This window comes from Lipotes vexillifer, unplaced genomic scaffold (assembly GCF_000442215.2).
Source record: "Lipotes vexillifer unplaced genomic scaffold, Lipotes_vexillifer_v1.1 scaffold376, whole genome shotgun sequence".
In the NCBI taxonomy this organism is placed as follows: Eukaryota; Metazoa; Chordata; class Mammalia; order Artiodactyla; family Lipotidae; genus Lipotes; species Lipotes vexillifer.
In genome coordinates, this window is record NW_006785037.1 from 1,021,619 (window position 1) to 1,036,476 (window position 14,858).

General features: G+C 37.7%; 1 protein-coding gene and 1 pseudogene across 2 annotated transcripts in view; both read right to left on the reverse strand.

The window, feature by feature from the left end:
- Positions 1 to 14,858, reverse strand: part of STK3 (serine/threonine kinase 3) — a 324,692-nt gene that overhangs the window by 207,242 nt on the left and 102,592 nt on the right. The window lies entirely within an intron of this gene.
- LOC103074599 (cell division cycle-associated protein 3 pseudogene) lies at positions 10,043 to 14,835 on the reverse strand (annotated as a pseudogene).

Consider the following 14,858-nt stretch of genomic DNA (forward strand, 5'->3'; position numbering starts at 1 on the left):
AGGCTGAAAGTAAAGTGCATTTTTTTTCCTGTAGAGTTCCCCAAAGTATAAAATACTTTAGAATTAAAGAGGTCAGCATTTTATCCAAAACTACAAATGACTTAAGATTCAAAGAACTAAATAAAATAAGAATGGGATAGGATGGAATAATATCCAAGAAAAAAAAAGTGTAAACGTGACCTTTCAAATTCGAAACACACAACAGAGAACTAAAACAAACTGACCAAAAGATGTGCTAGAAATCCATTATGTTGTATGTCAGTGCTAACAAGTCTGCCAAACTTTCTTTCCATATTCTCTAGTCTCCAAAGTGATTCATCTTCAAGATAAAATCATCGTTGATATGAAAGAAGTAGCGCTTAGACAAATGTCATGAAGACCAATGTATACAGCAAAGCCAAAACTATTTAAAAAACTTACAAAAAGTAAACTAACATCTTAGAGCCTATCTGGTAGTCCTGACCTTTTCAACCAATCAAAACCAGATAGTCCCAGCCAGGTGAACTGCATAAAAATAAACTCAGCCTTAATTCAGAAATATATTGGTTGTCACTCACTGAAACTTTATAGTAATAAAATCCAGCAGTTAAAAATACATAACTATTTCATAGTATCAATAAATATCAATGTCATTCCTGTTTCAACCTGACTTCCCATTCTACCCTCAAACCCCCAAACTTGAAACCAAGTACAATTTCTTGAGTAGCTGGAGTGTGGTTAAGGAAAGGAAGCTATGCTTGTTTGTAAGGAATCTGCCATTTCCTCCCTGCCAAAACACTTGTTTAAAAAGTCATGTAATATTTCTATTAAATTGTAAATGCAGCCGACAAGGAAATGGCCTACTGCAGTGTATTACCTTTGTGGCAGTGCCAACAGGCCTACAGCAAAATAGTGCACATGATAATTTCAACATGCATTCCCAAGTAACAAAATTGTGCTTTACATAAATACCACAGAACCTGAGCAAGATCCAGAAAAAGCAATGAAAATTTGCCCAAGCTTTCATGCTTGCCTATATCAATTGTATGTCATAACTAAAGCAAAATAGAAAAGCATCTACATATGTCCAAGAAGCTTGTGAAGTTAGATCATATAACCCTGGGAAAACTATTGCAACTTAAATCTGTGTATTTCTTGTTAACCACTGTAACAACTCACTAATAAAAATTAAGAAAAACTGCGGGTATCAAATGAACCAAAATGTACTAACTACATACAAGTCCTTAAAGACTATAATGCAACTTATTAACAGGAACATATGTTCAGTGTAAGCCACAATTGTTATGTTAAATTACTTCTTCCTTTGATATCACTCATTTGATTACAGAATTTAAGAGATCCACAAACCTTCCAATTAAAATGGTGACCCTCAGTTTATAAGTCACTTACTGCAATGCTTATAAAGTCACCTCTGATCATTTATCCCTTACCTTTCATTACATAGCACAACTACATGTAATTATGCTATTTAAATGATCCCAGATGTAATGAAGATGATTCTATTTATGTAAAAGTTATACTGAAAACCAAGTTAAGATAAACAAATAATCTGTAATTAATATAGTCCTCTAGGACAGCTGAAAATTCTACTCTGCAAGAATTTAACTAAAATACATAGTTTTTGTTTAAGTCAGATGTGTCTGACTTACAAGTGTCTGACTATCTTCATTTTAAAAAATATGTCTGATCAGCCATGATTTCAAAAGTCAAGTTTGCTACAGACAGCATTTCCTCCAAAAACATCATGAATTAAGTGTTGTACACTTGAAATTACAGAGTCAACACCTGCCCTCAGATACCTCCCAACCTCCTAACACAAACACACCTAGATATTTATGTCTTCTAAAATAAATGTTAGCCTAAACAGTTTCTGTAACTGGTTTAAAAACAAAACACAACAAAACTTACTATGATCAATATAGTAAGTCTATACAATTGCTTTTAAGACCCTCAACAGGGTTAATGATTATATCCCCATTAGCAAACCAAAGTTACTGTCCAGAGGCCAACATTAAGTCTTTCTGATCTCCAGGATCTAAAGTACCCCCCCCAAAATAATAAATAAATAAAATAATAAATACATATATATATATGTATATATGTATGAATTAAATCAATTTAAAACTGATATTTTATAGAGACACAGATGTAGAGAACAAATGTATGGACACCAAGGGGGGAAAGTGGGGTGGTGGTGTGATGAATTGGGAGATTGGGACTGACATATACACACTAATATGTATGAAATAGATAACTAATAAGAACCTGCTGTATAAAAAATAAATAAATAAATAATAAATAAAATTGAAATTTTAAGTAAATAAACTGCACTTAGTAAAAGTTTGAAAGTCAAGCCATGAGCAAGGATAGGGCTTTCAAGTTGTATTTAATTAACATTTACTTTCATTTTTCAGTTTATTTCACTCTTATTCTAACCTACAAGTACAACATTATTATTGTATGAAAGAAGAATCTGAGCTTGCTAGATTTCAATATTACCACCACAAAGTGTCTTTGAGATAAGAAAGGTAACTGAGCACATATTCAACAAAAACATTTATTGGATGCTCTTATGTAAGTCACTCCACTAGGTTCAATTAGAAACACAAAAATGAAACACACTTGCATTTAAAACTTAGATCTAATAGAGGAAATAAGACACAATCGTTACTATAATACAAAGTAAGTTTAAAAAAAATAAAAGCCATAAGACAAAGAAAAGGTGAGAATTCAGAGAAAAAAAAGATTTTTTTAAATCAGTGGAATGAGGAAATTCAGACAGTAATTAGACATACCTAAAACTAACCTTTCCCAGAAGTAAAAGAGTATTAGGGGTTTGGGGGGAAATCATAGATGCCATATGCATATATAGTTACTGGCTCCAGATTAAAACACAGAACAGTGACATGCTATAATAAAGTAAATACTAAACAAAACCATATCCTAAATACACAATATAATAAGAAACTCTCTTGAGGGTCACCAATATTATTAATGAGAGCCATAGTTCTCAATCTTTGGGGGTCAAGAAACTCTTATTTTCATTGATGAAAACTGAGAACTCTCTCACCAACAAACTGCACATCTACACACAAACCAATATTTAACTGAAATTTTGGGGGTCCAATGACTGAATTCTCTGCTCCAGAAAAAACTCATTCTACTCTCTTGTGAATCACAGTTTCCATTACCGAGCAAGTATACAGTGAAAATGAAGTAGAAAACATCTGTATATCACAGTCTGACCTGAGGTAACAAAAGAGAGTCTACATGTCTCTGTGTCCTCATGGGCTCATTATTTCCATACTGTTTCCAGTAGAGGCTGCAGAAGTCATCTCAGCAGCCATAAGTAAGGGCTTTAAAGCTTTCAGCAACCTCCCGCAGCTGGCAATAAGCTCCCTTGGGTACTGCATAAGGTCCCAATACCGCCAAACCTACTAGATAACCCAAAACAAAATAAGGTGATAATGAAGCAACTGCCTGATCCTTTCCATAGCCAAAAGCTCCCTAAGTGGATTGACATGTACACACTGCTATATTTAAAAGGGATAACCAACAAGGACCTATTGTATAACACAGGGAACTCTGCTCAATGTTATGTGGCAGCCTGGATGGGAGGGGAGTCTGGGTAAGAATGGATACATGTATATCTAAGGCTGAGCCACTTTGCTGTGCACCTGAAACTATCAACACTGTTAATCAGCTATACTCCAATATAAAATAAAAAGTTAAAAAAAAAAAAGCTATTCTCTGCAAGAACTTGAACTATTTTAACATCTCAATTTGAGACATGAAAACTTAATAATGCTACCTAATATTTCTAAAGTATTTACTATTTTACATGTATTGCTCACTTACATTGTCTTATATGATCTTCACAACAATTCAGTGAACTGGAAAATTAATTGAGAGCCCACTATAACTAACTGACAGATAACAGAATTGATTCAGGACTCACAAGTCTCAAATGCCAGGTCACAGCACTATCATGTGGCAACAAGGAAAGCATTATGGCACTGGAAGAAATCAGATTTCCAAAGATACAGTGATTCTTCCTCTTCAGATATAAGTTACAAATCAATACTTGGTCACAAAATCAACTGAATGGACTTGGACCACTTTTTTTTTTTTTAATGAAAAGATGAAATACAGTAGAAGAGAAGACTGTGATGGAACAGAAATCAGAGTGGATCACAAACAGTGATTCATAGTATGAAATATATTTCACATGTGACCCATTATGAACATGCATAGGTAAGTACTGTTTTATGTATATTTTGTTTCAACTGTGTGCACACATATACATGCACACATGTGCATAATAGGTCACAATGTGAAATATATATCATACTATGGATCAGTCAAAAAATTATGAAATGGAATGCAAGCAAGAACTACAATCATGCAGCCTGTGGAACAAGAACCACATTCACAGAAAGACAGACAAGATGAAAAGGCAGAGGGCTATGTACCAGATGAAGGAACAAGATAAAACCCTAGAAAAACAACTAAATGAAGTGGAGATAGGCAACCTTCCAGAAAAAAAATTCAGAAAAATGATAATGAAGATGATCCAGGACCTCGGAAAAAGAATGGAGGCAAAGATCGAGAAGATGCAAGAAATGTTTAACAAAGATGTAGAAGAATTAAAGAACAAACAAACAGAGAAAAACAATACAATAACTGAAATGAAAACTACACTAGAAGAAACAAACAGCAGAATAACTGAGCCAGAAGAACGGATAAGTATCCTGGAAGACAGAATGGTAGAATTCACTGCTGCGGAACAGAATAAAGAAAAAAGAATGAAAAGAAATGAAGACAGCCTAAGACACCTCTGGGACAATGTTAAACACAACAACATTCGCATTATACGGGTCCCAGAAGGAGAAGAGAGAGAGAAAGGACCTGAGAAAATATCTGAAGTCGAAAACTTCCCTAACATGGGAAAGGAAATAGCTACCCAAGGGCAGGAAGTGCAGAGAGTCCCATACAGGATAAACCCAAGGAGAAACACATCAAGATGCACAGTAACCAAACTGGCCAAAAATAAAGACAAAGAAAAATTACTGAAAGCAGCAAGGGAAAAAGGACAAATACCATACAAGGGAACTCACATAAGGTTAACAGCTGATTTCTCAGCAGAAACTCTACAAGCCAGAAGGAAGTAGCAAGATATACTTAAAATGATGAAAGGGAAGAACCTACAACCAAGATTACTCTACACAGCAAGGATCTCATTCAGATTCGACGGAGAAATCAAAAGCTTTACAGACAAGCAAAAGCTAAGAGAATTCAGCACTACCAAACCAGCTCTACAACAAACGCTAAAAGAACTTCTCTAAGTGGGAAACAAGAGAAGAAAAGGACCTACAAAAACAAACCCAAAACAACTAAGAAAATAGTAATAGGAACATACCTGTCGATATTACCTTAAACGTGAATGGATTAAATGCTCCAACCAAAAGACACAGGCTCGCTGAATGGATACAAAAACAAGACTCATATATATGCTGTCTACAGGAGACCCACTTCAGACCTAGGGACACATACAAACTGAAAGTGAGGGGATGGAAAAAGATATTCCATGTAAATGGAAATCAAAAGAAAGCTGGAGTAGCAATACTCCTATCAGAAAAAATAGACTTTAAAATAAAGAATGTTACAAGAAACAAGGAAGGATACTACATAATGATCAAGGGATGAATCCAAGAAGAAGATATAACAATTATAAATATATATGCACCCAACATAGGAGCACCTCAACACATAAGGCAAATGTTAACAGCCATAAACAGGGAAATCGACAGTAACACAATCATAGTAGGGGACTTTAACACCCCACTTTCAACAATGGACAGATCATCCAAAATGAAACTAAATAAGGAAACACAAGCTTTAAATGATACATTAAACAAGATGGACTTAACTGATATTTATAGGACATTCCACCCCAAACCAGCAGATTACACTTTCTTCTCAAACGCACATGGAACAGTCTCCAGGATATATCACGTCTTGGGTCACAATCCTCAGTAAATTTAAGAAAACTGAAATCATATCAAGCATCTTTTCTGACCACAATGCGGTGAGATTAGAAATCAATTATGGGAAAAAAACGTAAAAATCACAGACACGTGGAGGCTAAACAATACGTTACTAAATAATCAAGAATTACTTAAGAAATCAAAGAGGAAATCAAAAAATACCTAGAGACAAATGACAATGAAAACATGGTGATCCAAAACCTATGGGATGCAGCAAAAGCAGTTCTAAGAGGCAAGTTTATAGCTATACAAGCCTACCTCAAGAAACAAGAAAAATCTCAAATAAACAATCTAACCTTACACCTAAAGGAACTGGAGAAAGAAGAACAAACAAAACTCAAAGTTAGCAGAAGGAAACATAAAGATCAGAGCAGAAATAAATGATAGCAGAAGGAAACATAAAGATCAGAGCAGAAATAAATGAAATAGAAACAAAGAAAACAATAGCAAAGATAAATAAAACTAAAAGCTGGTTCTTTGAGAAGATAAACAAAATTGAAAAACCATTAGCCAGACTCATCAGGAGAAACAGGGAGAGGACTCAAATAAATAAAATGAGAAATGAAAAAGGAGAAGCTACAACAGACACCTCAGAAATACAAAGCATCCCAAGAGACTACTACAAGCAACTCTATGCCAATAAAATGGACAACCTGGAAGAAATGGACAAATTCTTAGAAAGGTATAACCTTCCAAGAATGAACCAGGAAGAAATAGAAAATATGAACAGACCAATCACAAGTAATGAAATTGAAACTGTGATTAAACATCTTCCAACAGACAAAAGCCCAGGACCAGATGGCTTCACAGGTGAATTCTATCGAACATTTAGAGAACTAACACCCATCCTTCTCAAACTCTTCCAAAAAATTTCAAAGGAAGGAACACTCCCAAACTCATTCTATGAGACCACCATCACCCTGATACCAAAACCAGACAAAGATACGACAAAAAAAGAAAATTACAGACCAATATCACTGATGAATATAGATGCAAAAATGCTCAACAAAATATTAGCAAACAGAATCCAACAACACATTAAAAGGATGATACACCATGATCAAGTGGGATTTATCCCAGGGATGCAAGGATTCTTGAGTATATGCAAATCAATCAATGTGATACACCATATTAGCACGTTGAAGAATAAAAACCATATGATCATCTCAAGAGATGCAGAAAAAGCTTTGACAAAATTCAACACCCATTTATGATAAAAGCTGTCCAGAAAGTGCGCATAGAGGGAAGCTACCTCAACATAATAAAGGCCATATACGACAAACCCACAGCAAACATCATTCTCAATTGTGAAAAACTGAAAGCATTTCCTCTAAGATCAGGAACAAGACAAGGATGTCCACTCTCACCACTATTATACAACATAGTTTTGGAAGTCCTAGCCACGGCAATCAGAGAAGAAAAAGAAATAAAAGGAACACAAATTGGAAAAGAAGAAGTAAAACTGTCACTGTTTGCAGATGACATGATACTATACATAGAGAATCCTAAAGATGCCACCAGAAAACTACTAGAGGTAATCAATGAATTTGGTAAAGTTGCAGGATACAAAATTAATGCACAGAAATCTCTCGCACTCCTATACACTAATGATGAAAAATCTGAAAGAGAAATTAAGAAAACACTCCCATTTACCACTGTAACAAAGAGAATAAAATACCTAGGAATAAACCTACCTAGGGAAACAAAAGACCTGTATGCAGAAAACTATAAGACACTGATGAAAGAAATTAAACATGATACGAACAGATGGAGAGTTATACCATGTTCCTGGATTGGAAGAATCAATATTGTGAAAATGACTATACTACCCAAAGCAATCTACAGAGTCAATGCAATCCCAATCAAATTACCAATGGCCTTTTTTACGGAACTAGAACAAAAAATCTTAAAATCTGGGGCTTCCCTGGTGGCACAGTGGTTGAGAGTTGGCCTGCCAATGCAGGGGACACGGGTTCGTGCCCCGGTCCGGGAAGATCCCACATGCCACGGAGCAGGTAGGACCATGAGCCATGGTCGCTGAGCCTTGTGTCCAGAGCCTGTGCTCCACAACAGGAGAGGCCATAACAGTGAGAGGCCCACGTATCACAAAAAAAAAAAAAAAAAAAAAATCTTAAAATCTGTATGGAGACACAAAAGACCCCAAATAGCCAAAGCAGTGTTGAGGGAAAATAACAGAGCTGGAGCAATCAGACTCTCTGACTTCAGAATATACTACAAAGCTACAGTAATCAAGATAATATGGCACTGGGACAAAAACAGAAATATAGATCAATGGAAGAAGATAGGAAGCCCAGAGATAAACCCACATGCCTATGGATACCTAATCTATGACAAAGGAGGCAAGGATATACAATGGAGCAAAGACAGTCTCTTCAATAAGTGGTGCTGGGAAAACTGGACAGCTACATGTAAAGAATGAAATTAGAACACTCCCTAACACCATACACAAAAACAAACTCAAAATGGATTAGAGACCTAAATGTAAGGCCATACACTATAAAACTCTCAGAGGAAAATATAGGAAGAAAACTCTTTGACATAAATCACAGCATGATCTTTTTTGATCCGCCTCCTAATGGAAATAAAAACAAAAATAAACAAATGAGACCTAATGAAACTTCAAACCTTTTGCACAGGAAAGGAAACCATAAAGAAGACGAAAAGACAACCGTCAGAATGGGAGAAAATATTTGCAAATGAATCAACGGACAAAGGATTAATCTCCAAAATATATAAACAGCTCATGCAGCTCAATATTAAAAAAACAAACAATCCAATCCAAAAATGGGCAGAAGACCTAAATAGACATTTCTCCAAAGAAGACATACAGATGGCCAAGAAGCACATGAAAAGCTGCTCAACATCACAAATTATTAGAGAAATGCAAATCAAAACTACAATGAGGTATCACCTCACACCAGTTAGAATGGGCATCATCAGAAAATCTACAAACAACAAATGCTGGAGAGGGTGTGGAGAAAAGGGAACCCTCTTGCACTGTTGGTGGGAATGTAAATTGATACAACCACGATGGAGAACAGTATGGAGGTTCCTTAAAAAACTAAAAATAGAAGTACCATATGACCCAGCAATTCCACTACTGGGCATATACCCAGAGAAAACCATAATTCAAAAAGACACATGCACCCCAACGTTCATTGCAGCACTATTTACAACAGCCAGGTCATGGAAGCAACCTAAATGCCCATCGATAGATGAATGGATAAAGAAGATGTGGTACATATATACAATGGAATATTTCTCAGCCATAAAAAGGAACGAAATTGGGCCATTTGTAGAGACGTGGATGAATCTAGAGACTGTCATACAGAGTGAAGTAAGTCAGAAAGAGAAAAACAAATATCGTATATTAACGCATATACGTGGAACCTAGAAAAATGGTACAGATGAACCAGTCTGCAGGGCAGAAATTGAGACACAGATGTAGATAACAAACGTATGGACACCAAGTGGGGAAAGCAGTGGGGGGTGGGGGTGGTGGTGAGATGAACTGGGCGATTGGGGTTGACATGTATACACTGATATGTATAAAATGGATGACTAATAAGAACCTGCTGTATATAAAAAAAAAAATCAATGTAATAATATAATTAATTATTTTTTAAGTATGAAATGTAAATCATCTTTCAATCATTAATAAATCAATTTAAATTGTCTCCTGTGAATGCTTCCACACATATACGGAGAAATATTGCCTTTGTCAGTATCCCACATTAAAATCTTAAATAGATGGAGTCTAGCGTAACTCTTTTTTTTTTAAAATCACTTCCTACAATATACAGAAACACATAAGACACAAAGAAAGTTAAGGAAGGTCTCAGTCCCAGAGTTGGTAGTATAGGGGGAGTTGAAGAAAATGAGCCTTTCCAGTCTCCCAGGGAAAGAAGGGGTAAGAGGACACAGAACATCACTAGGCCCCTGGTGGTGAGTCCGGTGCTGGGTCCATGCACAGCCTAGTTCTCTAGCAAAGCGAAGTGCCTATTTTCCTTGCCATGGCCCTGGCCTTGCTCCCATGCTCATCCTCCAGTTTTCAGAAGTCGTGCAGTTCCCAGAACAGCCCCTTCCTTTAGTTCCCTAACATTTTCACTCAGGGGAGAAGGCCGCTTACCCTGTCGTGGTGTCAGAGTCCCAGGGGAGTTGTCACCCTGCAGGATGGTGAGAGAAGATCTCCCTAGCACCTTGCTGTTTGGTTTCTGTCTGCTGCGCTTAGAACCTGAAGATCAAGGAGTGTCGGGGTCTCTCAAGGGCTTGTCCAAGCGCTGGCTGGCTATAGGGGTCTCTGAGGGATGTCCTGTTTCCTCCTTGGAAAACACCTGCTTGGAAGGGAGTCTCAGTCTGATCCTCAAGGGAAAACTGGGTGCCCAGAGGCAAGTCCAGTTGAGAAGATGAAGGTGTCTCTAGGGGCAGAATAGGTTCTGAGGGAAGACTTAATCTGGGGTCTTCAGTCTCAAATACGTCACTCAGCTGTTTCACCAGTGGGCTTGGGGGCTTTCCGCTGGTCTTCATAAGTGTCCATGCAATGCCAAGGGTAGGAGAACAGGGATCTGAATCCTGGGCCTGCTTAGGACCCTCCAGCTGCTCCGCTGCTGGCAGGTTTAGCTCTGGAGAGCTCGCTACCTGGATGGGAGTGCACAGGACACCAGCACTGGGTGAACGTGGGTCTGAAACTCGAGCTAGAAGCTTGTTGTGCAGCGGGCTGCACTGGAATGACTGGGACGCTCTTGGCTGAGCCCACCTCAACCAGGAGAAATAGGATGGGGCAGGGCTCAGCCCAGGCAAGGAGGGGATGCCGGGCCCCAATTGCACCTTTGGGTACAAAGCAGCTCAATCCTCCTAGTATACTTCTTTATCTAAGCAATACTTAATGGAAATATGTCTCCAACACTACAATTCATATTCACATAATTAGTATGTCAGCGAGAAAATGATGATTGCTTCCTCAGTAGTTACCAAACTAATCATGTTTACAGAGGACTTGGCAACACCAACGGCAAGGTTTGAATATAAATTAACAGTGGGAATTTGCCTTCCCTGTGAAACCCACGGGGTGACCTCAGCAGACTCAACCAAGAGAAGCTGAGATCTGTTTATTCTGTTTTCCTTGCTTATTCATCTCTTTAAGAATAATAACTCTGACTAGACAGAAATATGTTGAAACTGTCACTGTAATAAACCTTAATCCTCAATTTTGGGGCTGGAATGCCTTGTACTCCCATATGTATTAGAACCACAGGGCAGAACAACTCTAACTTTCAAATAGAGTGAAAAACCACATGTCCTGGAAGTAATACTGAAATTCTCCAATGATCCAATTTGCCCACTCCTGTGGATCCTTGGCTATTTCTGATCTGAAAGTATAGTTAGTAGAATCAAGGTATCACTTAAAATAATCAGGCAGAAAAATATAGGGAACAGATAGGGAGGAAGAGAGGCAGTATGAAAAGAAAGAAAAGTAAAAGTATGAAAGGGAGGGCTTCCCTGATGGCGCAGTGGTTGAGAGTCCGCCTGCCGATGCAGGGGATGCGGGTTCGTGCCCCGGTCCGGGAAGATCCCACATGCTGCGGAGCGGCTAGGCCTGTGAGCCATGGCCGCTGAGCCTGCGCGTCTGGAGCCTGTGCTCCACAACGGGAGAGGCCACAACAGTGAGAGGCCCGCATACCGCAAAAAAAAAAAAAAAAAAAAAGTATGAAAGGGATTGTGTGAGCATTCATGTACACATACTGTTAGGGAACAGTCAAAGGAAGTAAAGGCAGCAGTGGGGAGAGGGGAAAAAGGGAAGATGAGGATAAGTTCAAAGGAGAAAAACAAGTAATGTATGTAATGCCAAAATAATAAAAATCATATAGGCGTATGATCCTTTATAATTTGTAATATACATACATACCTATACTTGAATAAAAGTTGTTACAGTATACGGTCTTACATTCTAAACAACTGAATATATATGCACACCCTCTACACACACACACACACACACACACACACACACGTGCGGAAAGCTAAATAATTCTATCATTAGAATGCTAGTTATCACTGGAATGGAAGTTCCAAGAGAACAGGAAACATACTTGCTCTGCTTACCACTACATCCTCAAAGTCTGATTGGGACATGAAAAATGTGCCCTAAATATGTGTAGGAGGAAATAAAGAAAAGAGGAACAGAAGTAAAAGAATATAAGAAGAAAATGCGAGGGTACTTGTCTTTAAAAATCAAACATCCATATTTAGGTGACACTGAGTTTCTCTAACACAAAATAACCAATGTAGGATAGCAGATATATTCTCCAACTGGTTCAAAGGTTGACTTCTCGCCTCCACATTAGAATATGCATTTCTCCTATTTTAACGTTAATACTAAATCAAAAATATTTTAATGATTAAATTTTGTATTACTGCTAAAATGGATATATCTCGTTATAAAAATATACACAATTATATGGCAGGTAAGTTTCAAGAGTGTTATACTCATCACTGAAGGAATCATTAAAAATTATTTTTAAAAAATAATATCCAAAAAAATTTAAATGCCAATTTACAACTATTAAATATTTACACAAATTCTCCAGCACACATCTATTGCACGAAAAAAAGTAATTTAATAATTAAATACAAATAAGCAATCCTCTACTTGTAGACTAGCAAGTCTGAAATCCATTTTAACTCAAAGACATCCCAATGGGTTGATTACAAAGGAAGAATTATAAAGGCACTTAGACTGAGTATTAGAATTGGGGTACAAAAACTGACAGGGGATGGCTGGAAGAACAATAAGCAGAGGCAGTAAAAAGTCAAAGGGCTAGGAGACTTCAGCCAGCAAATGCTGGCTGAAAGGCAGACCAAAACCAGAGAAAAGTCAATTAAAATGAGCCCAGAAACTCAATAACAACAAAAACAACCCAATTTAAACATGGGCAAATAACCTGAATAGACATTTTTCCAAGAAAGATATACAAATGGACAATAAGTACATGAAAAGATGCTCAACATCACTAGTTATTAGGGAAATGGAAATCAAAACCATGAGATAACACTTCACTTCCATTAGGATGGCTATTATCAAAAGACAGAAAATAAGTATTGGCAAGAATGTGGAGAAACTGGAATCCCTGTGCATTGCTGGTGGGAATGTAAAATAGCGCAATGCTACAAAAAATAGTATGCAGGTTCCTCAAAAACCTAAACATAAAATTACCACATGATCCAGCAATCCCAGCTCTAGGTATATACCCACAGAATTGAAAGCAGACTCTCACAAAGATAAATGTCCGTCCATGCTCATAGTAGCATTAGTCACAATAATCAAAAGGTGGAAGCAACCCAAGTGTTCACATACAGATGAACGGTTAAACAAAATGTGGTACATACATACAATGGAATATTATTCAACCTTAAAAAAAAAGAATGAATTCTGATATAGGCTACAACAATGAATGAACCTTGAAAACATTATACTAAGTGAAAGAAGCCAGACATAAAAGAACAAATATTGTATGATTCTACTTATCTGAGATGCTTAGAATAGTCAAATTCATAGAGACAGAAAGTAGAACTGTGGTTATGAGGTGCTGGCGGGGGGAGATAATGAAGAGTTACTGTTTAATGTATACAGAGTTTTAGTTTGGGATGATAAAAATTTCTGTAGTAGACACTGTGATATGAATGTACTTAATGCCACTGAATTGTATACTTAAAAATGGTTAGGGCTTCCCTGGTGGCGCAGTGGTTGAGAGTCCGCCTGCCGATGCAGGGGACACAGGTTTGTGCCCCGGTCCGGGAGGATCCCACATGCCGCAGAACGGCTGGGCCCGTGAGCCATGGCTGCTGAGCCTGCGCGTCTGGAGCCTGTGCTCCGCAACAGGAGAGGCCACAGCAGTGAGAGGCCCGCGTACCGCAAAAAAAAAAAAAAGGTTAAAATGGTATATTTTATGTTATGTGTATTTTACCACAATAAAAAAAAAAATTGGGCAAAGAAAGACAAGGAGATACGTCCTGAAATTAGTCATTATTGATCTTAAACGATATACAATTTGAAAAAAGAGAACAGATTATAGAGGATATAGTGGGTTGAAAAGCGGCCCCCAAAAGATATGTCTACATACTAATCCCCAGAACCTTTGAATGGGACCTCATTTGAAATAAAAAAAAATCTTTGCAGGAAGAGATCATCCTGGATTATTGGAGTGGGCCCTAAATCCAATGACGAGTGTCCTTTTGAGAGAAAGGCAGAGGGAAATTTGAGACAGACAGAAGAGGAAAATACACAGACACATAGAGGAGAAGGTTAATGTGAAGATGCAGGCAGAGACTGAAGTGATGCAGCTACAATCCAAGGAATGCCAAGGATTTCTGGCAGCCAGCCACCAAAAGCTGGAAGAGGCAAAAAATGGAGTCTCCTTTAGAGCCTCTGGAAGGAGTGCTGCCTTGTCAACACCTTCATTTCAAATTTCTGGCCTCCAGGATTGTAAGAGAATAAATTTCTATTGTTTTAAGCCACCAAATTTGCGGTAATTTGTTATGACAGCCCTAGGAAATTACCATAGGGGGTAAAAAGATAAAATGAAAAGTAAGAAAGTAGACTTCATGAGCATGGAACATGTCATTCAAGCCAAAATTTAACTATGTAAAGCGGGAGAAAAAGGGGATCCTGGGCTTCACCCCTAAGTCGCGATTTCCATCGCCATACGATGTCAGAGGGCGAAGTGCTGAAGCCCCCCATCAGGTCAGGGCAGGAGTATGGCTGGCGCATGCTCCTGGCCAGTGTCTCTAGGA